Genomic DNA, 25,178 nt, shown 5'->3' with positions numbered 1-25,178 from the left:
TTTACGTTGTCTTCGGTTTTTGCTTTGAAGACAGGTTCTCACTCTGCAGCCCAAGTTGGAGTGCAGTGTTGCAGTCACGGCTCACTGTATCCTCCATCTCCCAGGCTCAAGCGATCCTCCCACCTTAGCCTACTGAGTAGCTGAGATTACAGACAGAAAACACTGTGCCTGGCTATTTTTGTTTTTTAATTTTTGTAGAGATGAGATCTTGCTATGTTGCTTAGACCGTTCTTGAACTCCTGGGCTCAAACGATCCTCCTGCCTTCAGCCTCACAAAGTTCTGGGATTATAGGCATAAGCCACTGCACCCGGCCTGTATTAATTATAAGTAATCTAGAGATGATTTAAACTATATGTGAGGATGTGCATAGATTATGTGCAAATATTACACCATTTTATATAAGGGAATTGAACATGCAGGGGGTCTTGGAACCAGTCCCACTCATGGATACCAAGGGAAAAGGATTACTATATTTAAATAAAAGGTTATGTGAATAGTAATTAAGCCCACACCTAATTATTTTCTCACCAAATTGCAATTTGCATTCAGAGACTGATTTGTCATATGTGTATGTCTCCCAGAAGAGATGTTATAGTAATTAAATGGGATAATTATAAACCCAAATTCTCTAGGCCTTTTAGGTTTTTGATACTGTCACATTAACAGTCACTCACATTTTACTTTTCTTATTTCCTTTTCCCTATTCTCCTCTATAATTAACTTGTTTGAAAGTTTTTTATGAAACCCCAGAGGCTCTTCCTGTGCATTCACAAACAAGTCTGATCCTGCTATGAGTGTCACCATGCCATTTCTAGAGTAACTGTCCACCATTTCTCACCAAGATTCGTGACTTTTGCCAATAACCAGACACCATAACTGATTTATCAGATTTTATCAGACTTCACAGTGACATCAGAACTTCAATAAGTGAAAATAATGCATATCTCCATATTACATGCCATATATTGTCTCTAAATAAACGGTAATTGAACCTGTACCTAACATAACACTTATGCTTCTGATTACAGTCTCTCTCTACTGGGATCCATCAGTAGGCTCAGCCAGAGACCAGCTTCTTGTTTCTATGGCTTGTAATCTTTGTCTTCTCCCCCAAACCAATCATCTAGGTACTAAACTTTCTCTTTATCTCAAAGCAAAAGTATACATGAAATATACCTCTCTTTGAAATAACTTATGATCTTACCAGGTATATTTAAGTTGGTCTGGGCAAAGAGAAGGATTCCTACAATACCATCTATGTAAAGTATCTACCACAATGTGTGAACAAAATAATGCTAATTGCATCTGTATTAATTTTGTAGGACTGCTGTTGGCAAATGATTACAAACATGGTGGCTGAAAATAGCAGAAATTTATTTTCTCACAGTTCTAAGGCCAGAAGTTCAAAATGAAGGTGTCAGCACTCCCTAAGAAGGCTCTAGAGGAAAACCCTCTTCCAGCTTCTGGTGGTTCCAGGCTTTGCTTGATTTGTGGCTGCTTAACTCCAGTCTAACTTGATCTTCCCATGACCTTCTCTTTTCCTCGTGTGAATCACCTCTGTATGTCTCCTATAAAGACATTTGTCATTGTATTTAGGGCTCATCTCAATATTTCATGATGATCTCATCTTGAGACCCTTAACTTAATTATGTCTGCAAAGACCTTTTTTTCAAATAAAGCTACATTCACAGGTTCTGGTCATTAGGTCTTGGACATAAACATATCTTTTTGGAGGCCATGATTCAACTCACTATCCCATTCATTCTCTCTCTCTCTCTCTCTCTCTCTCTCTCAGTCATCTATCATATCATCATCTACCTATCTAATATCTGTTCATTTCTCTCTATCTCTCTCCTCCCTGCCTATCCTTTCCGCTAGCAATTGTCATCATATGCTAAAATGTTAAATGTATTTACCTCTGGTTGCTGGAATTGTGAGTGATTTCTTCTCCAGTTTCTATATAGTGCTGTCTCCACTTTGTAAAACAAATATGCACTACGTTCACAATAAACAAAAGAAATTCAATAAATACAAAGTACCATAATCTTTTAAGCAGTAAGATATATCTTCAAAAGCTTCAATATAAACAGTATTAGCTGTTTAACCCAGAAAAGTTTCGCAAGTTTTGCTTGTTTGTGATAGCAAATACAAAAGCGAATAGTTGAGGGTTTGTGGTCTCACTCTAATGATCCGCAGGCAAAGTGTTTCTTTATTTATTCTCTCAATAAAGAAAGCAAAGCATCTGGTCATAATTTCAGCTTCAGATGACTAAATATTAATTATTTTGCTCATCCCAAACAGATACTACTCATTTTATTTTCTTAATTAAATACTATAATTATTAGATTTTAGAGAAAAGATGTCTAAAGAAAATAATCATAATTTATGATTTTTTAAAAAATCTATAGTATTGGACAATGGTAGAATATTTATGCATTTTCTTAGCTGGAGATAATGTTCACTGGAGCTCTCTTTTGATCTAGCCACAATGTATTTTTTTTAATACTGTCTGAGTATAGATATAAGTAAGGTTAATATTACTATAGGGACTTTAGTAAGCTATTGAAATACCATTTGTTTAAAACTTAAATATGTACACCTACAGTTTAAAAACAAACAAAAAGCTGAAATTTGATTCAAAAGTAAATTTATTCAATAGAACTATCAATTGTGACTGGATATTAGAAACAAACAATTTTCTGCTGGCATTTGACCAGCCCATTCTTCTTTTATGTCTTCCACGCATTCAGCTTGAAAGATTCAAGAGCTGTGTTTTCACTAAATAATTCTCCTTTGAGACATATTTGATTGGAGAAGGACCAGACAATCACATTAAGCCATTTTGTAACTATCTTTGGCAAGTGTTCAGATTCATGGTACAAGGATGATAGTCAGTGTTTACTGTTCACTTACAGTAATATGAAAATTTGAAAGCTATAGGGTCACAATGTTCTGCCCTGTAAATAGAAAAAAATATAATATCTATGAGTTGGAGAACATTTCAGTCACTTTCAATATATATTAATATTTAATTTGATGCCTGCCATTTAGTCTTTCATGTAACCTGGCTGCCACTGTTATCTTTTGTACTGTGTTTGCAGTTTAGATTATTTTTACCATGTATATGCATTAGTTTTGCAAAATACATATGTAATATTGTTAAATAAATTTTTTAATAAAACATATTTTTATCTTCATTTGATTCTCTTTTCATGATTTACTTTGGTTTGTTAATTTGCTATCTTTTAAAATATTTTAAATATTTATGCCTAAAAGTTCACTCACAATTCCAGCAATCAGAGGTAAATATTTAAATATTTACTAAGAACCAAGTACTATAGGTTGGTGCAAAATAATTGAGGTTTTTGCCGTTACTTTTAAAACCTCAATTACTAGTATTTTAGGCCTGCAGAGTCCCACTGTGAACAACTAAGCTCCTTGGTCTAGCGAAGTTTGTTTTCTAGAGAAAAACAAAGACAACATAATTTTGAAAATTGACATCATACTGAGTGCTAGGGAGAAAATAAATCAGAGTCAGGTGGATGCCTCTCAAAGTAACAAGCGAGCAGACGCTTAGTGAGAAAATGAGCCACGTGTATATTATTGAACCTCATGGGGCAAGATAAATCATGTAGGTTTTACTCTAAGTGAGAAAGTGGACCAGTGCAAAAGTAAGCAATATAGTCTGAAATATATTATAAAGCCATCATGCTTTACATACTGAGGGACAGTAGACTATAGAAGGCAAAAGTAGAAGTAGCAAGGTTGAGAGACCTGTCAAGAGATTCTTGCAGAAGTCCAGATGAGAAAAGGTGGCTTGAACTGTCAGGGTAGAAGTGGAATAGTGCAAGTTGCTTGTTTTTAGTATTTATCTTGAAAATAATTTTTAAATTTAGTATGCAGTGTTTTATAGACTAAATGTGCCCATTCCAAATTCATATGCTGAAATCTAATCCCCTGTGTGAGGGTATTTGGAGGCAGGTCATTTTGAAGGTCATTAGGTCATGTGGGCCATCCATTCATGAATGAAATAGTTCTCTTATGAAAGAGGCCCCAAAGAGATCCTTTCCTCTCTGCCTCGTGAAGACAGAATAAAAACATGACCATCTATGAACCAGGAAGCAGGCTCTCACCAGATGTTAAATCTGCTGGTACTTTGATCTTGGACTTCCCCAACCACAGAAGTATGAAAAATAAATTTCTGTTATTTATAAGCTATTCAGCCTATGGAGTTTGTTATAGCAGCCCAGATAGACTAAGACACGGTGTGAAAGAAATAGAGGAGTCAGAGTTGACATCGGAGTTGATGTTGAAGGTGGAGTAGATTTCAAGATGAGGAAACATATGAGGAACATATAAATATCTTACTTTCTGGTGTTGTCATATATTTGTGACTTACAAGTACCACAATCAGACCTCTTTCACATTGCAGGATTAGATTCTTATATAATTTAGCATGTATTGATATAGCAATTTAAATAGATGCACCAGAAGACCATTGCTCCATTCTTGAAGCTAGGTGCTCAAGAGTCCCATTTGTACTTTGTAATTCACATTTTCCCAGTCCCACTTTATGTGTTTACTCACTGCCTTATATTATTTTTGTGTGATTTCCTTATCAATAATATCTATCTCTATCTTCTATTAATGTATAAAGGTTAGAGCATATTATTGGAGTCAGTTCATATTGCTTAAATAAATTAATATATTTTCAATTAAATTCCTGATACATTAATATTATTTTAAAATTTCCATTTGTTTGGACAGATTATCATTTAGTTTTTGCTATTTTTTTCTCAGTATAACATGAAAACTTGTTATGTGTTTGCCTTTTAATATTTAATGAGTGTAATTGAGTTTTGTAATTGATATGTATGTTCTTGTAAATGAAATATATACTCATCTGTCTATTATTTGATTTTCTTTAGATATTTTCCAAGTTTACTATATTTGTTACTTTATCCAAGGAATATTTTATTAATGTGTGTATATAGTAGGTATATATATTTATGGGTTACATGAGATATTTTGATACAGGCATGCAATGCATGATAATCACATTAGGGTAAATGGGATATCTATTCCCCTCAAATATTTAACCTTTGTGTTATAAACAATCTTGTTATACTCTTTTAGTTATTTTTAAATGTAAAATTAAATTATTTTTTGACCATAATCACCCTATTGTGCTAGGAAATACTGAGTATTATTCATTCTTTCTAACTATTTTTTGTACTCATTATCCATACCCACTTTCCTCCACACCCAACCACTACACTTTCCAGCCATTGGTAATCATACTTCTACTCTCTATATCCATTACTTCTATTATTTTAATTTTAGCTCCCACAAATAATTGAAAACATGTTATGTTTGTCTTTTTGTACCTGGCTTATTTCACTTAATATGATTGCCTCAAGTATCACCCATCTCTTGTTGCAAATGACAGGATCCCATTCTTTCTTGTGGCTGAACAAGTACTCCATTGTGTATATGTACCACATTTTCTTTATTCACTCATCCATTGATGAACACTTAAGTTGCTTACAAATCTTGCCTATTGTGAATAGTGCTGCAGTAAACATGGGAGTACAGATCTCTCTTCGATATACTGGTTTCCTTTTTTTTGGGTATATACCTAGTAGTGAGATTGCTGAATTGTATGGTAGCTCTATTTTTAGGTTTTTGAGGAATGTCCTAACTGTTTTCCTTAGTGGTTGTACTAATTTGCATTCCCAAGAACAGTACACAAGGGTTCTCTTTTCTCTACATCCTCACCAGCATTTGTTACTGCCTGACATTTGGATAAAAGCCATTTTGACTGGAGTGAGATGATATCTCATTGTAGATTCGATTTGCATTTCTCTAATGATCAATAATGTTGAGCAGCTTCTTAAATAAAAAGAGAAAATTGTTTCAACTAATGTAACTTTTATTATGAAAAAATTTCAAACAGATACAAATGAAGAGAATGGTATAATCACCAGCTCACCTCTCCCAGGTACCAATGATCTAGATTAAACAGCTATCCACATTTGCCTTTCAGATTTCATCTCCCCTATCCTCTCTTTTTGTTGTTGTTGGAATATTTAAAACCACATCCCAGGTATCACTTTATCTCATCTGAAAACACTTCAGTATAAAACTCTAGGCCAGCCGCCATGGCTCACGCCACAACTTTGGGATATCAATGTGGTGGATCACTTGAGGTCAGGAGTTCAAGACCAGCCTGACCAACGTGTTGAAGCCCCGTCTCTACAAAAAATTAGCTGGGCATGGTGGTGGGCACCTGTAATCCCAGTTACTCAGGAGGCTGAGGCAGGAGAATCTCTTGAACCTGGGAGGTGGAGGTTGTGGTGAGCCGAGACCATGCCACTGCACTCTAGCTTGGGCAAAAAAGCGAGACTTCATCTCAAAACAAACAAACAAACAAACACAAACAAACAAACACCTCTGAGAGATATGACTTAAAAGGAATAACCATAATACTGTTATCACTTTCAGTACGTTTAAAATAATTTCTCAGTACTATCTAGCATTCAGTTCATGTTCAGTTTTCTTCATTTGCCTCGAAAGTGTCTTTTTACTTTTGGTCCATTTGAATCAAGATCAAAACAAAGTTTTCAATTGATTGGTATGTCTTTAAAGTCTTCTTGAAGGTGTAACATAAATATAACTTTTAAAATGTATATTACTTAAAATTATACTCTGCCTATTTTAAAAAATCTCTCTGTTGAGATATAATTCACATACTGTTGCAGGCTGAAAAATGATCCTTCTTCTCCCCAAGATATCAGAACCAAATTCCTGAGACAAGTACAAAAAGGCAAGAAATCAACCAGTAAAAGATGAAGCTTGAAGATGTTACCAAGTGTCTAATCTAGATTGAATCAAAGTCTTTTGCAACCATTGCTTAAAAATACTTTTTCTTCTCATTGCATATCACATTTATTGCAAGTAGACAATATGTTATTTTGAAAATCCATCTTCTCTGAGCCAAAAGATTTCGAGATTGATTATCTTTACTTAATGGTCTGTTAAAATATAGATTATTTAGTGTCTGATCTTCATGACATTAAAATATTCTTAAAGTTTTTATAACAATAAATAGTATTTTTGTTCTGTAATTTTAAAACTATGCTTGAATGTACTAATTTAGTTTTAAAGATTTTTAAAGTTTATTTTAGCTTAGGAAAGTCATTTAAATATCTCCACCTTTGTTTTAGTATCCTTTCTTTGGACCACTCTGATGAACTTTAGAGCCCCTTGATCATTGGTTGTTTTTAAATGCGTAAGTCTCAGATGTCTCTGTTGCAACAACAACAACAAAATGGAAAATTATGCCAGAAGACAGTTATTGGCAAACTACTACATGACTTTATGGTTTAAAACTGATAAATGGATACATGAGAACATTGAATAAGAATAATACCTATAACTAATAAGAAACTTGATTATAAGGCCCTGGAGGTGTTACTAAAATGAAAATCTTTTAAATTCTTAACTAAGTTGCTATGGTAGCTTCTTTTAGTCGTAGTGTATTTGGTTTAACCATTTTAACATCTCTACTCAGCAGTTTTAATCAATATTTTAGTTATATATGTAAACACAAATTTCTGCAAAATGTGGATAGATTTTTATTTTTTTGTCAAGAGTACATAAAAATTTTTTATAAATATGAGTTTATAAAATGCAGGTAGGATATACTTATAACTAGCTGTTAGGAAATAGCATATAGAAAAGATGGAGGAATATAAGTTTTAAACTAAAACTGTGATTAATTGAATATCTAGCAGGCAAAACCAGTCTTGATTATGCTATCATGTAATTTTACTTCTCAACTTGCCTATAAATTGGAACTCTAAATAATGTAGTGCAAAATGAAAACTGAAAATAATAATTCCCAAATTATTTAGAACAGTAATTTTGTCTTCATTCTCTGCATTGCTTATATGGTTTTGTTTCTAAATCCACTCTGAAGCTAAGAGTTAGCCTGTTGAAATTCCTTGTGACAATGAATCATTCTCAATTGATAGCAAAGAGATAATTTTGGAACATTTGTGTTTAGCACATGCATTAAAGACAAAAATCATAATGAGTGATAGCCAAAAATGAGAACCAAGAAATAACTTTTTTCCTTTTCTGCTTACCTTACTTTATTTCCCTACGTGCTATACATTTTATACATATTTTAATTGTTTGCCACTAAAATATAACTTCCCTGGAGACTGGGTATTTGCTGTGTTCCCTTTTTTATTCCAAGTGACAAAACAGTGCCTAGAATATGATTTTTAAAATCTCACATATCTGAAATACTAGGTGTCAAGTTGTGAGTTTAAAATAATATTTCCTCCCCAAACAATTAAATCATTTCCCATAAATGTGGATTCACACTTTTGTCCAGCATTTTAAAACTGATATTTCTAAATTCTGTATAAACTTGGCTTGAGAAAAACGAAAATGTCCAGCACTTTAAAACTGATTTTTCTAAATTCTGTATAAACTTGACTTGAGGAAAAGATGAAAGAGTTACGTATTGGGAGACAACCTGCTTAGTGTTTCTTAAACCAAGTTCCAATAGCTTCCTCTATCCCCTCATATTTTTTTACTTCCATCTCAAAATCTATCCTATTTTATACCTGCCAACATTGAAGCTAGGGTGCCTTTTTGGTTCTGGCTGACACACCTTCTCCTTCCTACAGTGTTTTTTTTTTTTTTTTTTTTTTTTTTCTCTCTCTGTCTCTTCTGTATTCCCACGTGTCTCTTAATCTGTTTGCTCCATTCACAAGTTTCTGATCTCATTTCTATTTCACAGAAATAGAAGTGGTTCTTCCATCAATGGCAAACTCCAGGTCATATAATCATTACCTATTACTTGTTTGTTTTAACCCATCCTTTAACTTGGGAATCCAAAAAACATAACAGTGTTCACTTTGGAATCACATAGACTAAAACTGAAGCGATACAGTGAAGATTAGAATATCTATCCCCTGTGCAAGAATGACAAATTTGTAAAACATTTTCTATTTTTCAAATAATCATATAAAGAGATGTTAAACACCATACATCATTAAAGAATTGCAGATTAAAGCAATGAGATATCACTGCACACTCATTAGAATAACTAACAACCAAAACACTAACAGCACTAAATATTGGCAAACTTGTGGAACAATAGACGCTCTCTTTAGTTGCTGGTGGGAATCTAAATGGTACAGCACCTTTGGAAGACACTTTGACAATTTCTTATAACACTAAACATACTCTTACCACACGATCCAGCAATGGTACGCTTTGATATTTGCCCAACTGGATTGAAAATTACATCCACAAAAAAATCAGCACACATATGTTGATGGAAGTTTTATTCATAATTGTCAAAATTTGGATGCAAGCAAGATGCTCTTTAATAGGTGAATGGATACATAAACTCTGGTGTATTCTATAATGGAATATATTCAGTACTAAAAAGAAATGAGCAACCAAGCCATAAAAAGATATAAACAAAACTTAAATGCATATTACTATGTGAAAGAAGCCAATCTGGAAAAGCTACATACTGCATAATTACATCAATATGACATTCTAAAAAAGACAAAAGTATAGAGACCAAAAGGATCAGTGGTTGCCTGGGGAGGGAGCAGGGAGGAATGAATAGGTGGAGCCCAGTGGACTTTAAAGGTAGTGAAACTCTTCTGTATGATACTATAATTGTGGATACCTGTCATTATATATTTCTCAATATCCATGAAATACACAACAAGAGTGCATCCTAATGTAAACTATGGAGTTTGAGTGATAATGCCGTGTCAGTGTTGGTTCAATGCTTGTAACTAATATATTACCCTGGTGTGAGGTATTGATGGCAGAGGAAGCTGTATGTGTCAGGGAGAGATATAGGAGAACTCTCTGTACTTTCCATTCAGTTTTGCTGTGAAGATAAAACTTTAAAAAATCTATTTTTTAGAAGAAAAGACAGAGAAGGTACTTTTCTCTATTGACATTTTGAACCAGACACAATTTGATGACAGGACTTTAATCATTGCTTTGTTTAAAAGAATCCTCTCTCCTTCTAACTTAAATCTATGATTAAAGTAGTTGAACTATTTTTTTTATTATACTTTAAGTTTTAAGGTACTTGCGAACAACGTGCAGGTTTGTTACATATGTATACATGTGCCATGTTGGTGTGCGAACTATGTTTCTTAAAGGAACAATTTGTGTGTTAATTATAACCAGACAGACAACGTGGACTGAACAAATGTGCAATTTCAAATCAACCTGTGCATGACATGGAAGATTTTTTTAGCTGTCACAAATAAACTATGCTAAAGTTTTAGGATACCACAACCTCTGCACCTAAAATGAGAAAGTCATTATAAGTGAGGAATATTAAAATGTTACAAATGATATCTAAACTACAAAAAATCATCGAAAAATTTTATCACACATTAACCATGATCTATGCCAAAAATGGTGATTCACAGACAAAATTCAGTTTACATATTTATTAATTTATGTATTTATTTATGATTTACACTGGATGTAGTATTTTTAACTGGATATGAAATTCTTTACAATGAAAGTATTCTGAAGCTCATCAATGATCTTCTCACTTCCTATTTTCTCCCTCCTTTCATCCTGCCTCACACATTAACAAATCACCTGGTACTTGAAAGCATCTGAATGACAACTATCCCCTGATCTAATCTTCCTTATAACAATTGCATTCTAAACTATTGAAAAGTTAATGTTTTAACAAATCATTGATAACCAAAATCAACTAAAAATAAAAGCAATGAAAACTTCTGTAAGCGACATCAGTAAAAGTGATAGAGTAGGAAACTCCAAAATCTTGTTACTCCACAAAATGAGTAAAGAAACTGGGAAAAACTTTCAGAATTGACTGTACCAGAACTCTTCAGATTCATAGAAGTTTCCAACAACGAGGTGAATGCTTAATCAAGGTGGAGAAAATAATCTGAATAAGAGAGTTTTATAATATATTATCTTACTCTGATCCAAAACTACTCTTGAGTTCAGAAGTAGTTTTGCAGACAACAACCCACTTCTACTATACTTTTCTAACGCCAAATAAAGCAAAACAGACTATATTCTTAAAGAATTGTAATTGTTTCTTTTGATCTGTCTGAGAACTCTTCAAAGGACCTGTATTTATCCCACTTGGAACTCTACTAGTGATGAAGCAGCTAGTGAGACAGTATTTGTCAAATATATGTAAAAGAAAAGGTATTAGCTACTGCTGCCTGTGGAAAGGAATAAAAGTTGAAGAAAAAATAGACAAACCAAAAGCCTGGAATGAAAGACTTGAGAATGAATGATTTGAGGTAAAATATATATTTTTCTCTATATATATTTATATATATAATATATGTGTGTATATACACACACACGTATTATTTATATACATATATACATATATTTATATATATGCATACATATATATAAATGATCTTCCATATATCCCAAGAATCTAAAAGGCCATGACATGCCAAGGGCTGGGTGCACGCTCAAAAAAACTTAAAAAGCCTTAAAAAAACTTAAAAATATCTCTCCTCTGTTAAACCTTCAGATTCTGCACAAGCAAGAAGAGAAGGCTAACACAAAATTATAGACTGCTTGTCTGAGAGTTGAAAGCATACCTCAACTCACCCACAGAACCCATATACAATGACTGGAAGATTTTGTGTGGTTTTGAGTATTTTAGAAAACCTCTGTTGAATCACTTGTTGATCACTAAGCTAATGGAACATAGATTTTAGTGGCTGCATACAACAAATAATACAAACTATAGAAACTAAGTTCAAAAAAGTCACCAATGGCCAGGCATGGTGGCTCACACCTGTAATCCCAGTATTTTGGGAGGCCGAGGCAGGCAGATCACTTGAGGTCAGGAGTTCTAGACCAACCTAGCCAACATAGTGAGACTCCGGCTCTACTGAAAATACAAAAATTAGCCAGGTGTGGTAACATGTGCCTGACTCAGGAGGCTTAGGCAAAAGAATTGCTTGACCTGGGAGGCTGAGGTTGCAGTGAGCTGAGATTGTGCCACTGCCCTCCAACCATTCAGCCTGGGGAATAGAGCAAGATTCCATCTCAAAAAAAGAAAAAAAGTCACCAATGAACAAGAACACAAGCAGCAGCAACCACAAACCCTGAAGAGGAAGAAGAATCTGATTTCCAAAGCTGCCAAATTATAATATTTAAAAGGTCCAGTTATTAAGACAAAATATGAGGTATAGAAATAAACAAAAATGTATTGTCTACACATAGGATAAAAAGAGTTTAAATGAACTACATTAAATCTGCTTAATAAGCTCAAGGAGCATGTACAAAGAACTAAATAAAACCATAAGAATGATGTTTAACCAAGTAGAATGCCAGTTTGTCTCTGTCCCCAGCCAAATCTCGTTTTGAGTTATACTCCCCATAATCCTCATGTGTTTTGGAGGGACGCAGTAGGAGGGAATTGGATCATGGGGGTGGTTTCCCCCTACTGTTCTTGTGATAGTGAGTTCTTACAAGATCTGATGGTTTTTTGTTTGGCATTTTCCCTGCAGGTACTCTTCTCTTCTGCCACCATGTGAAGAAGGATGTGTTTGCTTCTTCTGCCATGACTGTAAGTTTCGTGAGGACCCTCCAGTCATGCAGTACTGGATCAAGTAAACCTCTTTCCTTTATAAATTACCCAATCTCAGGCAGTTCTCTGTAGCAGTGTGAGAATGGACTAATACATAGAGAATTTTAATAAAGATTTTGTAAGTAGAAATTATAGAAAGAAACCTAATAAATGTAGAACCAAATGGAAATTGTAATTAAAAGTAAAATAACTAAAATGAAGAATTTAATCAAGGGATTCAACAACATATTTGAGGAAGTGAAAGTATGAATCAGTGAGCGTGGAAATAAGTTAATTGTGACCATCTGCCTGCGGAATAGAAACAAACAAAAATAGAAAAATAAACAGAGACTAAGAGATCTGTGGGACACCCCATCATGTGTACCAACATGCACATAATTGAAGTAGCACAGGAGGAGAGACAGAGAACAAATAAAGCAGAAAGAATATTTGAAGAAATAATGCCTGAAAACTTTCCTTGTGAAGACATGAATCTGAAAAGCTAAATGTATCTTTAATAGAATAAACACAAAACGATCTACACCAAGACACATTATAGTCAAACTGCTGAAAGTCAAAAACAAAGATAGAATCCAGGAAGAATTAAGAAGCAACTCTCCAAGGATAAGTAATCCTGGATAAAATTCACAGCTCATATCTCATCAAAAGCAATGAACACCAGAAGGTTGTGGGATGATATACCTACGAGGTTGAATCCCAGCACAGACCAATAAAGAGTTCCAAAATTGAATCAATAATGAAAAGCCTACCAACCAGAAATAGCCCAGGACCAGATGGATTCACAAATTCTACCAGATGTATAAGGAAGATCTGGTATCATTCCTACTGAAACTATTCCAAAAAATTGAGGAGGAAGGATTCGTTCCTAATTCATTTCATGAGTCCAGGATCATCCAGAATCCAAAACCTGGCAGAGACACAACAAAAAACAAAAACTTCAGGACAATATCCTTGATTAACATAGATGTAAAAATTCTCAACAAAATACCAGCAAATTAAATCCAGCAGCACATCAAAAAGCTAATCCACTACAACCAAGTATGTTTCATCCCTTGGATGCAAGGTTGGTTCAGCACACATGCAAATCAGTAAATGTTATTTACCACATAGACAGAACTAAAAACAAAAGCGCAAGATGATTTCAATAGATTCAGAAAAGGCTTTCAACAAAACTCAACATCCCTTCATGTTAAAAACCCTTAACAATCTAGGTATTAAAGAAATATACCTCAAAATAGTAAGAGCCATATATGAAGAACTCACAGCCGACATCATACTGGACAATAGAATAAATTTGGAAGGGCTCTCTCCTTCAACTTTTCAAAAGAGTTTGAGAATAATTGGTACTAATACTATTATAAAAAATGTTTGATAGAATACACCTATAAAGTCATCTGGATCTGAGCTTTTCATTGACAGAATTGTTTTAACTGATATAATCTTACTAGTTATTGGTCTATCTAGATTTTCTATTTCTTTTTCTATTTATTTATTTATTTGTTTATTTATTTATTTATTTATTTATTGTTGGAGTCTTGCTCTGTCACCCAGGCTGGAGCACAGTGGCATGATCTTGGCTCACTGCAACCTCCTCGTCCCTGGTTCAAGCAATTCCCCTGCCTCAGCCTCCCGAGTGGCTGGGATTACAGGTGCATACCACCATACCCGGCTAATATTTTTTTGGATTTTTAGTAGAGATGGGGTTTCACCATGTTGGCCAGACTGATCTCGAACTCCTGACCTCAGGCAATCCGCCCGCCTCAGCCTCCCAAAGTGTTAGGATTACAGGCATGAGCCACCGCGCCCAGCCATTAGATTTTCTATTTCATTGTGATTCAGTCTTTTCAGTTTTGTATGTTTCTAGGAATTTATCCATTTTTTCTAGGTTATCCAATTTCTTAGTGTATAATTGCTCATAGTAATCTCTTGTAACGCTTTGTATTTTGCAGTATCATAATGTCAATTTTATCACTTCTTATTTATTTGAGTAATCTTACCTTTTCATTAGTTTAACTAAAGATTCCTTATTTTTGTTTATCTTTTTAAGAAACCACTTTTAGTTTGGTTGATCTTTTCCATCATTATTCTGTCTTTATTTATTTCTGCTCATATCTCTGTTATTTTTCTCCTGCTAACCTTGGACTTACTTTATTCTTCTTTAACTAGTCCCTTGAGGTATAAAGTTAGATGTTTGAGATATGTATTTTTTCCTTCTTGTAGGCATTTATACCATTAACTTCCCTCTTAGAAATGCTTCCCATAAGCAGTATCCCATAAGTTTAGGTATGATGTTTTCATTTTCATTTATCTCAAGATATATTTCAATTGCTCCTTTGATATCTACTTAAGACCCATTGATCACTTTCCAGTATTGGGTGGGACGTGGTGGCTCTTATTCTGGGGGAGGCCCCAGCAGTGTAGTCTCCATGCAGCTCCATTAGCAGAGGTCAGCATCAATAAAGATTCCATGGGTCCTCAAGGGCCATGGCCATGATTGTCCATAGCAGTGATGAAGGTTTTTGGGATTTTTAATGGTCAGGGCTGCTATGGACATCCTGATGTCTTTTTTTTCCCCTCACAGAAGAAAATGTGGCACCAGGTCTGGCTCGTGGGCATCCTCATTGTGGTGGTGGCACTGTTGTCTAATGTACAAAATGCTACTGGAGTTCTTTACATAGCAGGTCACTGAGGCCTGCGATGGCACTCACTACATGACTAATACAGATAGGCTTTGTCCTTCTTTGCTCCCAGCCATCTCCAGATCTCCCTGATAAGCCAACCTCCCTAGCGATCCTTTCTGTGCAGCTATTCTCTCTCTCATTTTCTTCCCCACTGTGTTGTTGTAGGTCCTAATTGAACTTTGAGCTTAGTTTAGTTAATAGCTTTGTTCCAGTATTTTTATATTTTACTAATTTTTATCTAATTATTATATCCATTATTGAGAAAGAGATGTTGAAAACTCCGAATACTGTATTTTGCGTTAATTGATTTATCCTGTTATTGCTTCATATCAGTCTTTGCTTCATGTACTTTGAATCCCTGTTACTAGTACATCAAAGTATAATGTTATGTTTTCTTGATGAATTGATGCCTTTATCCTTGTAAAATGATCCATTTTCTCTCAAATTTTTTTTTTCCTAAAATTTACTTTGCCTGATGTCTATATAGCCACTGCAGACTTCTTTTTGCTGCATCCCTACTGAATGAATTCTAACTAGTATGGGATCCAGGCTCTCACTTGTGGTCTTTTGACAGTGCTTTACTACAAGGGAAACCCTTGAGACACCAAATAGAGATCCTTTCTATTTCTGTTCTGTGATGCATTGAGGCAATTTTCAGGGAGCAAAAAGAATATGCATGCTTTCAGAAAGACAAACCAAACACTGTCTAAACATTAGGACAATATATTTGAATCTGAGTCCTAAATTTTCTACTAAGAAAAATGAAATAACTTTGAATTAGTTAGACATGCAATTTTCATCAGATGCCAAGAAGTACATATATCCATCTTAAATTAAATACCCAGAAAGTTATTGCACACAGTCTGCTTCTTTCTTCTTTGCTTGGGCTAAACGGATTGTTATTTACATTAAAACTGAACCACTGTTTTCTCTAATTTCAACTCCCAAGTACCAACATTTAAAACAAAGTGTTGCTTTTCACTTTGTCAGCCATTCATTGAAATCTGCTTATTTATTTTCATTTTTATGAGAATTATGTCTCAAACAAACAGAAAACCAATGATTTTTAAAATAACTTAAAATGTATTCAAAGTTGACTATTTTACTCATCTATAAAAAGCTTAATAATATCCTCAGATTTGGCTTCATTAAGGGGACATTAAAATAAGCCTTTTGTCTGTGAAAAAATGCAGAAAGAGACCTCCAGGAACATATGAGTAAAGGGTACTTCGGCCTCCAGCAGTCTAGAATGGGGCCCCTCTGCCTGTCTGGAAGCTCATTCCAGTCTGGAAACCCAAAAATCTTCTGTGATCACCTACTAAGGGAACCTGAAACTACCAGGTCTTTCTGTGTGGCTCATAGGTTAGTCTAGATTCCAAGCAGTGTGAGTTTCATATATTCCAAGCTCTCTGAATTGTAGGAATGTGGCCCAATGTACTTGACTTGCTCTTATATAATCTTGCTGTTCCTTCTGTAAACCAGTAAGTATGGCTGGACTGAGCCATGTCCTCAATCTGATGTTTGTCATAAGAAAGCCTAGAGAGCTCAGTTTGGTTTCAAATGCACCCCAGACGACTGGATTCATCACCACTATGGCCGCTGCTCATATCCATGGCTGGATATACTTACAGAGCTTTTACTCTCTTTCTGTCATCAGAAACAGAGGACTATTTCACGTGACTTTTTGACTTCTAGGTGGAGAGCAACATGTCTGCTTAGCACAACTTCTTCTTTTGGAATCAAAACATTGTGTACATAAAATATTTGATATGTGTAACTTATTCCATTTTATCTCTAGTTAAGATTATTTTTAAAAACTCTATATACTGTTTCCATGTATCATTAAAACTCTTTGAGGAGTCAAGTATTGTCAATTTTTGTATGCTCAGGTCCTAGCAGCATGTTTATTATATAATTCATAAATATAACAGATTCATTAATTGATCTTGTGAGCATAAAAATATAAAGATAGGACTTTAATAATAAACTTAATAACATCTACCCAATAGTTCAAGAGTCACTAAGGGCTTTAAATTAGATTATTTAAAACTGTGTGCCTAATTAGATTACTTAAAAATTGCTGCCTATAGAAAACCTGAGAGGAGGTATTACCAACTCTAGCATCCAGAAAACAAATTCTGCCACTTACACCATATGTCACTTGTATGTTGGTCTCCAATATATCACAGCCTAGATCTTCATGTTTCATAAGGGTAAATGATTAAGAATATCCTCAGCCTCAATTTCAGCTCTAAATTGGAAATAATTGCAGCATCTATGTCATAGGATTAAAATTAGTATTAACCTACACTTACAGTGCTAGTCATATGGGAAAGATTCATAAATATTAGCTAATGAGAAATGGACAAATAAAATTGAAAAGCAAATATTAAACAGATATTATCATTAACTGTCTCCAGGAATAAATTCTAATTTAAAAGTGCATTTTAAAAAAGATCAGCTGTTACACTATTTTCAGTTCAGCTTGTATTATTAAAATCATATATAAGCACACCAACTTCCCAGCAATAAACAAAGTATAAACTTAGTAAATAATAGGTTTAAAGTGGGAGAAATAGATAATATAGTAGGACTGGGGCAGGATTTGTAGAACAACACAGGAGGTCCTAAGTGGTTAGTGGTCAGTAACAGGCACACTGTCATTTAAGCTCTTAAGAAGGAGGCTATATCACATTTATATTTCTATCATCTCTATCTCTATCATCTCTATATCTATCTCTATCATCTCTCTATTGATCTATCTGAGAACCTCTAAGTATAGAGATAATAGTGATGACTTGAAGCGTTATTTCTTGATTAAACATAAATGAATGTCAGGTCAAGGAGTACAAAGTCAGAGAATGCAGCCAATTTCGAGAAGAGGAGGATTTTAAGGCTGCCTAAACAAAATAATGATCTCATAGGGATTTCATGGGAAGCAGATCTTTGGATCACTAAAAGTTACAGGCATCACACAAAACCACAAAGGCAAATGTAGAATTAAGTAAGATCAGAGGTGAACTTGTTATTTACTGATAGGATAACTATAAGGGAACTGTTGGTCAAATATCTGTTTTGTCTATAAGGAATTATAACTTTTAATCACTAGTCAAACCCTGCCCTCTAGTGGCAGACCTTCACTTTAGCATTGCAAATAGTGAACATTTGATCCACTAGATCTCACTTCTCACACCACAATTTGTTTTAATTTTTTCTTAGGTAGAAAATCTATGTAGACATAGTATGTATGTATTTCCTTATGTCTATGCATGTATGTCTAACCATTCTTCATAAGATATTTCATTTTACTTCTGTGATATCTGGAGAAAATATTGAAAATGAAGAATGACACGTAGCAGAAACCATAATTAAGAATTTCAACTATCAATTATTTCAATACCAAATATATTTTTTATTTTAAAAGATTTAATTTGCCTTATTAAGCAGATTTATATAATTTAAGTATTCTATTTTCCAATATAAATGTAAAGACAGAAATAAATATACTTCTTTTCTCTCTTATTCACCAGCCAGAGGCTGAGGAGGTTAGTGGAAGTAGGGAGGGAGTACCAGGAGAGGTTGGTCATTGGGTACAAGTTGCAGTTAAACAGAAATAATAAGTTTTGGTGTTTTATAACACAACAGGGTGGCTATAGCAAATAACAATGTAGTGTATATTTTAAGACAGCTAGAAGAGATTTTGAATATTGCCACCACAAAGCACTGGTAAATCTTTAAAGTAATGGGTATGATAATTACCCCAGTTTGATTATTGCACTATTTATACATGCATTGAAAGGTCACAATGTACTCCATAAATATACACAATTCTGTGTCAATTATAAATTTTGAAACTAAACAAAGAAATCTCACCATTTGACATCCAGGGAAGAAAAATGAGTCCTAATTTTTCTGCGACTTTAGCCAGAGTAAGGAAAAAAAAAAAGAACATGTTCCTTTTCCCTTTGCCAAGATGTGAGATCTTTGTGTGTTTCAAAAGTGAGCTTGAGCTGATTTGAGAGTCTAGGTTTCCTGGTGGTGGAACCAGCTCTTAAGAAAACATAGAGCTTGCTCCACCTGTAATGGAGACCCCCACTAGCAGGTAGCCTTAAGCAGGAGTATTTTTATAGTTCTACCATTAAACAACCTCCAGGCATTAAACAACCTCCGCGCATAAACAGTATGATGATCCAGTCTTACTCAATATTAATTTATTTTTACTATTAGAGGCTTGAAATATATGTTACCCCAAATACAGTTATATTATAACACACAATATATCAAGTTTTAAGAAAGTTCTAAAGAGAGAATGAGAAGAAAGAGCAAGAGAAAGAGTGAAAGCAAGAGAAAGAGAGAGAAAGTGGGTACACACTAACAAAGACACAATACGTTACAGAAAAACAACTCTTCCAAAACCTCAAATAAATTTGGTATTATTGTATTTAAAAATTTTATGCTAATGAGTAAAGAGATCAATTAAACTGAAATACACTTAAAAAGCAAAAACACTGGGGTTGGTTTGTTCTTTTTTTCTGGTAACTTTAGGTGCAAAGTTAAATTAATAATTTGAGATCCTTCTAATTTTCTGATGAAGACATTTAGAGATACAAACTTTCTTCTTAATACTATTTTAGCTGCAAACAAGAGATTTCAGTAAGTGTTGTCCTTATTTTCATTAGTTTTGATAACTTTTTGATTTCTGCCTTAATTTTGATGTTTATCCAGAAGTGACTCTGGAGCAAGTTGTTTAATTTCTATGTATTTGTGTAGTTTTGAGAGATTTTCTTGATACTTATTTCTATTTTTGTTGCATGGTGGTCTGAGAGTGTGCTTGGTATTACTTCAACTTAAACAATGCAACAAACAAAAACCAAATAATCTCACTAAAAAAATGGTCAAAGGACATGGACAACACGTCTCGAAAGAAGACATACATATGAAACAACAAAAACAGCAAACACATGAAAAATGTTCGTCATCAATAATCATCAGAGAAATACAAATCAGAACCACAATGAGATGTCATCACACACCACTCAGAATGGCTCCTACTAAAAAGTCAGGAGATGGTGGAGCAAGATGGCGAATAAGAAGCTCCACCAATCAACCCCCACACAAAGACACCAAGTTAACAGCTATCTACACAGCAAAACGCCTTTATAAGAACCAAAAGTCAGGTGAGCACCCATAGTACCTGGTTTTATCTTTATACCATTGAAAAAGGTACTGAAGATATTTTCTTCAAAAGTCCTGAATCTCTGCCACCACCCCTCCCTCAACCCCAGCAACAGCAGCATGGTGCAGAGAGCATCTCTGGGTGCTGGGGGAATGAGAAGACAGCAGTTGTGAGGCAATGACCTCAGTGCTGCCCTATAATATCAGACAGAAAAACTGGACCACACTCGGCTAATGCTACTCATGAAGGGAACATTTAAGCCGACCCTAGCCAGAGGCAAATCACCAATTCCAGCAGTCCTAACTTGAACACCTGCAAACCTGTCACTAAGGGCTACAGCACTGTGTGTCTCCAAGTAAACTTGAAAGGCAGTATAGGCTGTAAGGACTGCAAATCTTACATGTGTCCTAGTGCTGAGTTAGGCCCAGAGACAGTTATCTCTGTGAGGGGTGGGGAGCAGGTGATATAATGAGACACCAGCTGGACAGCCAAGGGAGTGCTGGCATCACCCCTCTCTGAAGCCCAGACTGCTCTCCTAAAGAGATCCCTTCCTTTTGCTTAAGGAGAGGATAGAAGAGGAGAGGAGAGGAGAGGAGAGGAGAGGAGAGGAGAGGAGAGGAGAGGAGAGAGAGAAGGGAGGAGAGGGGAGGAGAGGGGAGGAGAGGAGAGGAGAAGAGAAGAGAAGAGAAGAGAGAAGGGAGTAGAGGAGAAGAGAGAAGGGAGGAGAGGAGAAGAGAGAAGGGAGGAGAGGAGAGGAGAGGGAAGAGTGGGGAGGACTGTGTCATACATCATGGATACCATCCCAGCCACAGCAAAATAGGGCATCTTTCAGAGACATGAGGTCACCATTCCAGGTCCTAGCTCCCATATGACATTTCTAGACACATCCTGGGCCAGAAGAGAACTAATTGCCTTGAAGGAAAGGACCCCATCCTGCCAACATTCATCATCTGCTAACTGAATAACAAGCAGCGATACCCAGGTACTATATCGAGGGCCTTGGGTGAGACTCTGAGAATTGGTGGCTTCAGGTGAGACTCAGCATATTACCAGGTATGGTAAATACAGAGCAAAACTCTTTCTGCTTGAGAAAAGGAGAGGGAAAAGTAAAGGGGACTTTGTTTTGCAGCTTAGATATGAGCACATCTACAGAGAGATAGAGCACCAAGTGGGGACTCGGGGTTCCCAGTTTTAGGATTTGACTCTTGGGTGGCATTTCTGTCAGTGCCCTTGGATAGAGGGGAGCCCACTCCCTTGAAAGAGGAGTCCCAGGCCAGGCAGCATTCACCACAAGCCGAGTTAAGAGCCCTTAACGCTTAAGGGAACACAAGTGGTTGTCTGGCAGCACTACTCATGGTGTGGCATGGCAGTGGCTATGGGGAGAGGCTTCTCTGCCTTTGGAAAGAGGAAGGAAGAGTGGAAAGAACTGCATCATGTGGTTTGAGTGCCAGCTCAACTGTAATACAATTGAATACCAGGTAGACATCTAAGGCTTTTGACTCTAGACCCTCACTTCCAGATGGCACTTCTGTACCCACCCAGGGCTTGAAAGACCTTGCCAACCTAAAGGGAAAGAAACAGTCTTGACTGGCTTTGCCACTTTTGGATTGTAGAGCCCCGGGGCCTTGAGCAAACATAAAGAGTAGCCAAGGTGTTGTTACAGCAGGTTTTGGGTGAGACCCAGTGCGGGGCTGGCTTCAGGTCTGATTCAATGCAGTCATAGTGGTGGTGGCCACAGGGATGCTTGTGTCATTCCACTCCCGGCTTTAGAAGTGGCTCAGAATGGAGAGAGGAGAGAGATAGAGCCTGTGTTTGTGAGAAAGCAAGAGAAGGGAACAAGAGTCTCTGCCTGGTAATCTGGAGAATTCTCCATGATCTTATCCAAGACCATCAACATGGTACCTCTATGAGACTGCAAGACCATAGTGTTACTGGATTTGGGGTGCCCCCCAAAAACAGATGCAGCCTACAACACAACACCCAAATCCTTTCAAATATCTAAAAATCCTCCCCCAAAAGGATGGCTACAAATAAGCCCAGACAGCGAATGCTATAATAAATATCTAACCTTTCAATGTTCGGACACTGAAGAATATCTGCTAGCATCAACATCATCCAGGTAAACATGCCCTCATCAAATGAACTAAGACATGGGGAACACATTCTGGAGAAACAAAGTTGTGTGACCTTTCAGAAAGAGGAAGAATTCAAAATAGCTGTTGTCATGCGCGTCCGTGTGAAGAGACCACCAAACAGGCTTTGTGCGAGCAATAAAGCTTTTTAGTCACCTGGGTGCAGGTGGGCTGAGTCCAAAAACAGAGTCAGCTAGGTTTCCTTTTGTGAGTTTATATAATGGTTTTCTTAGGATGGCAAAACCAGGTATCCAAAGGCGAAACTATCCAATCATTCCCAGGAAAGAAAGGAATTGTTCTTTTGTAGAAGGGGTTGGGGTTACTTGGCTGATAAGGCACAGATCCTGAACTAATCTGTAAGACTTGTCCGGTTTTTGGACAGGTAAAATGAGGGAATTGTACGGAGAGTTTATAGGTTTTACAAGGCCATGCTGTAGCAGGAGAGTGATAACAGGCTTTAATCCTTTTAAAGTGTGCTGTGGGATGGGATATTGGCATTGAGTGGGGTAAGGGTGATTAGGTTTTAATGGGATGCTAAGGGGTGCATGATCAGTCACCAAGGAGGGAGTAGAGGTATCCTATACTTGTGGGTTAAGGTCGGGGGATATGAGAGGAGGATGCAAAGGAGGCTTTGAACTGGGGAAAAGGGTGACAAAGATATGTGGCTGTAGCCCGGGAATAGTCAGGGAAGCAGATAATTTAGTTAAAATGTGTTGACCTAATAAGGGAGCTAAGTAGGTGAGGATAATTAAAAAGAAGTGCATAAAAGAATGTTGTCCAAGTTGGCACCAGAGTTGGGGAGTTTTAAGAGGTTTAGCAGCCTGGCCGTCAATACCCACAACAGTTATGGAGGCAAGGGAAACGGGCCTTTGAAAAAAAGGTAATGTGGAGTGGATAGCCTCCGTATTGATTAAGAAGGGGATGGACTTACCCTCCACTGTAAGAGTTACCCAAAGTGTCTGTGATGGTCCAGGAGGCTTCCGAGGTGATCGGGCAGTGTTAGTCTTCAGCTGCTAAGATGAGAAAGTCTGGGAAGGAATCAGTCAGAGAGCCTTGGGCCTCTGAGCCCAAGCCAAGCCATTGCATGCCCTGTAACTTGCACCTATATACCCAGATTGCCTGAAGTAACTGAAGAATCACAAAAGAAGTGAAAATGCCCTGCCCTGCCTTAATTGATGACATTCCACCACAAAAGAAGTGAAAATGGCTGGTCCTAGCCTTCAGTGATGACATTACCTTGTGAAAGTCCTTTTCCTGGTTCATCCTGGCTCAAAAAACTCCCCCACTGAGCACCTTGCGACCCCTACTCCTGCCCGCCAGAGAACAACCACACTTTGACTGTAATTTTCCTTTACCTACTCAAATCCTATAAAACAGCCCCACCCTTATCTCCCTTCACTGACTCTCTTTTCGGACTCAGCCCGCCTGCACCCAGGTGATTAAAAAGCTTTATGGCTCACAGAAAGCCTGTTTGGTGGTCTCTTCACATGGACGCGCATGAAAATTTGGTGCCGTGACTCGGATCGGGAGACCTCCCTTGGGAGATCAATCCCCTGTCCTCCTGCTCTTTGCTTCATGAGAAAGATCCACCTATGACCTCAGGTCCTCAGAGCTACCAGCCCAATGAACATCTCACCAATTTTAAATCAGGTAAGCGGCATGTTTTTACTCTCTTCTCCAACCTCTCTCACTATTCCTTAACCTCTTTCTCCTTTAAATCTTGGTGCCAACCTTTAATCTCTCCCTTCTCTTAATTTCAATTCCTTTCATTTTCTGGTAGAGACAAAGGAGACACGTTTTTATCTGTGGACCCTAAACTCTGGCGCCGGTCATGGACTCGGGAAGGCAGCCTTCCCTGGTGTTTAATCATTGTGGGGACCCATGTTTCAGAGGTGTCTGACCACGCAGGGATGCCTGCCTTGGTCCTTCACCCTTAGTGGCAAGTCCCACTTTTCTGGGAGAGGGGCAAGAAGCCCAATCCCTTCTCTCCCTGTCTCTAACCCTTCTCTGCTTTTCTGGGGGGCAAGAACCTCCTAACCCCTTATTTCCATGCCCCGACCTCTTATCTCTGTACCCCAACCCCTTATTTCTGTACCCTGACCTCTTATCTCTGTGCCTCAACCCGTTATTTCCCATGCCCCGACCCCTTTCCCACTTTTCTGGAGGGTAAGAACCCTCAAACCCCTTCTCTCCATGTCGCTACTCTCTCTTTCCTCTGGGCTTGCCTCCTTCACTATGGGCATCCTTCCACCCTCCATTCCTCCTTCTTCTGCCTTAGCCTGTGTTCTCAAGAACTTAAAACGTCTTCTACTCACACCTGGCCTAAAACCTAAATACCTTATTTTCTTCTACAATGCCTCTTGACCCCAATGCAAACTCGATAGTAGTTCCAAATAGCCAGAAAATGGCACTTTTGATTTTTCCATCCTATAAGATCTAAATAATTCTTGTCGTAAAATAGGCAAATGGTCTGAGGTGCCTGACATCCAGGCATTCTTTTACACATTGGTCCCTCCCTAGTCTCTGT

General features: G+C 36.6%; 1 non-coding gene and 1 pseudogene across 2 annotated transcripts in view; both read left to right on the top strand.

The window, feature by feature from the left end:
* Positions 1–25,178, top strand: part of LOC126955192 (calponin-2-like) — a 760,934-nt pseudogene that overhangs the window by 266,512 nt on the left and 469,244 nt on the right. The window lies entirely within an intron of this gene.
* On the top strand, positions 8,926–9,032 carry LOC126955819 (U6 spliceosomal RNA). The gene has a single exon (XR_007726110.1). It is a non-coding gene; the product is annotated as a U6 spliceosomal RNA (small nuclear RNA).

The sequence above is a fragment of the Macaca thibetana genome, chromosome 5 (genome assembly GCF_024542745.1).
Source record: "Macaca thibetana thibetana isolate TM-01 chromosome 5, ASM2454274v1, whole genome shotgun sequence".
In the NCBI taxonomy this organism is placed as follows: domain Eukaryota; kingdom Metazoa; phylum Chordata; class Mammalia; order Primates; family Cercopithecidae; genus Macaca; species Macaca thibetana.
This window is presented reverse-complemented; position numbering and strand designations above follow the sequence as displayed.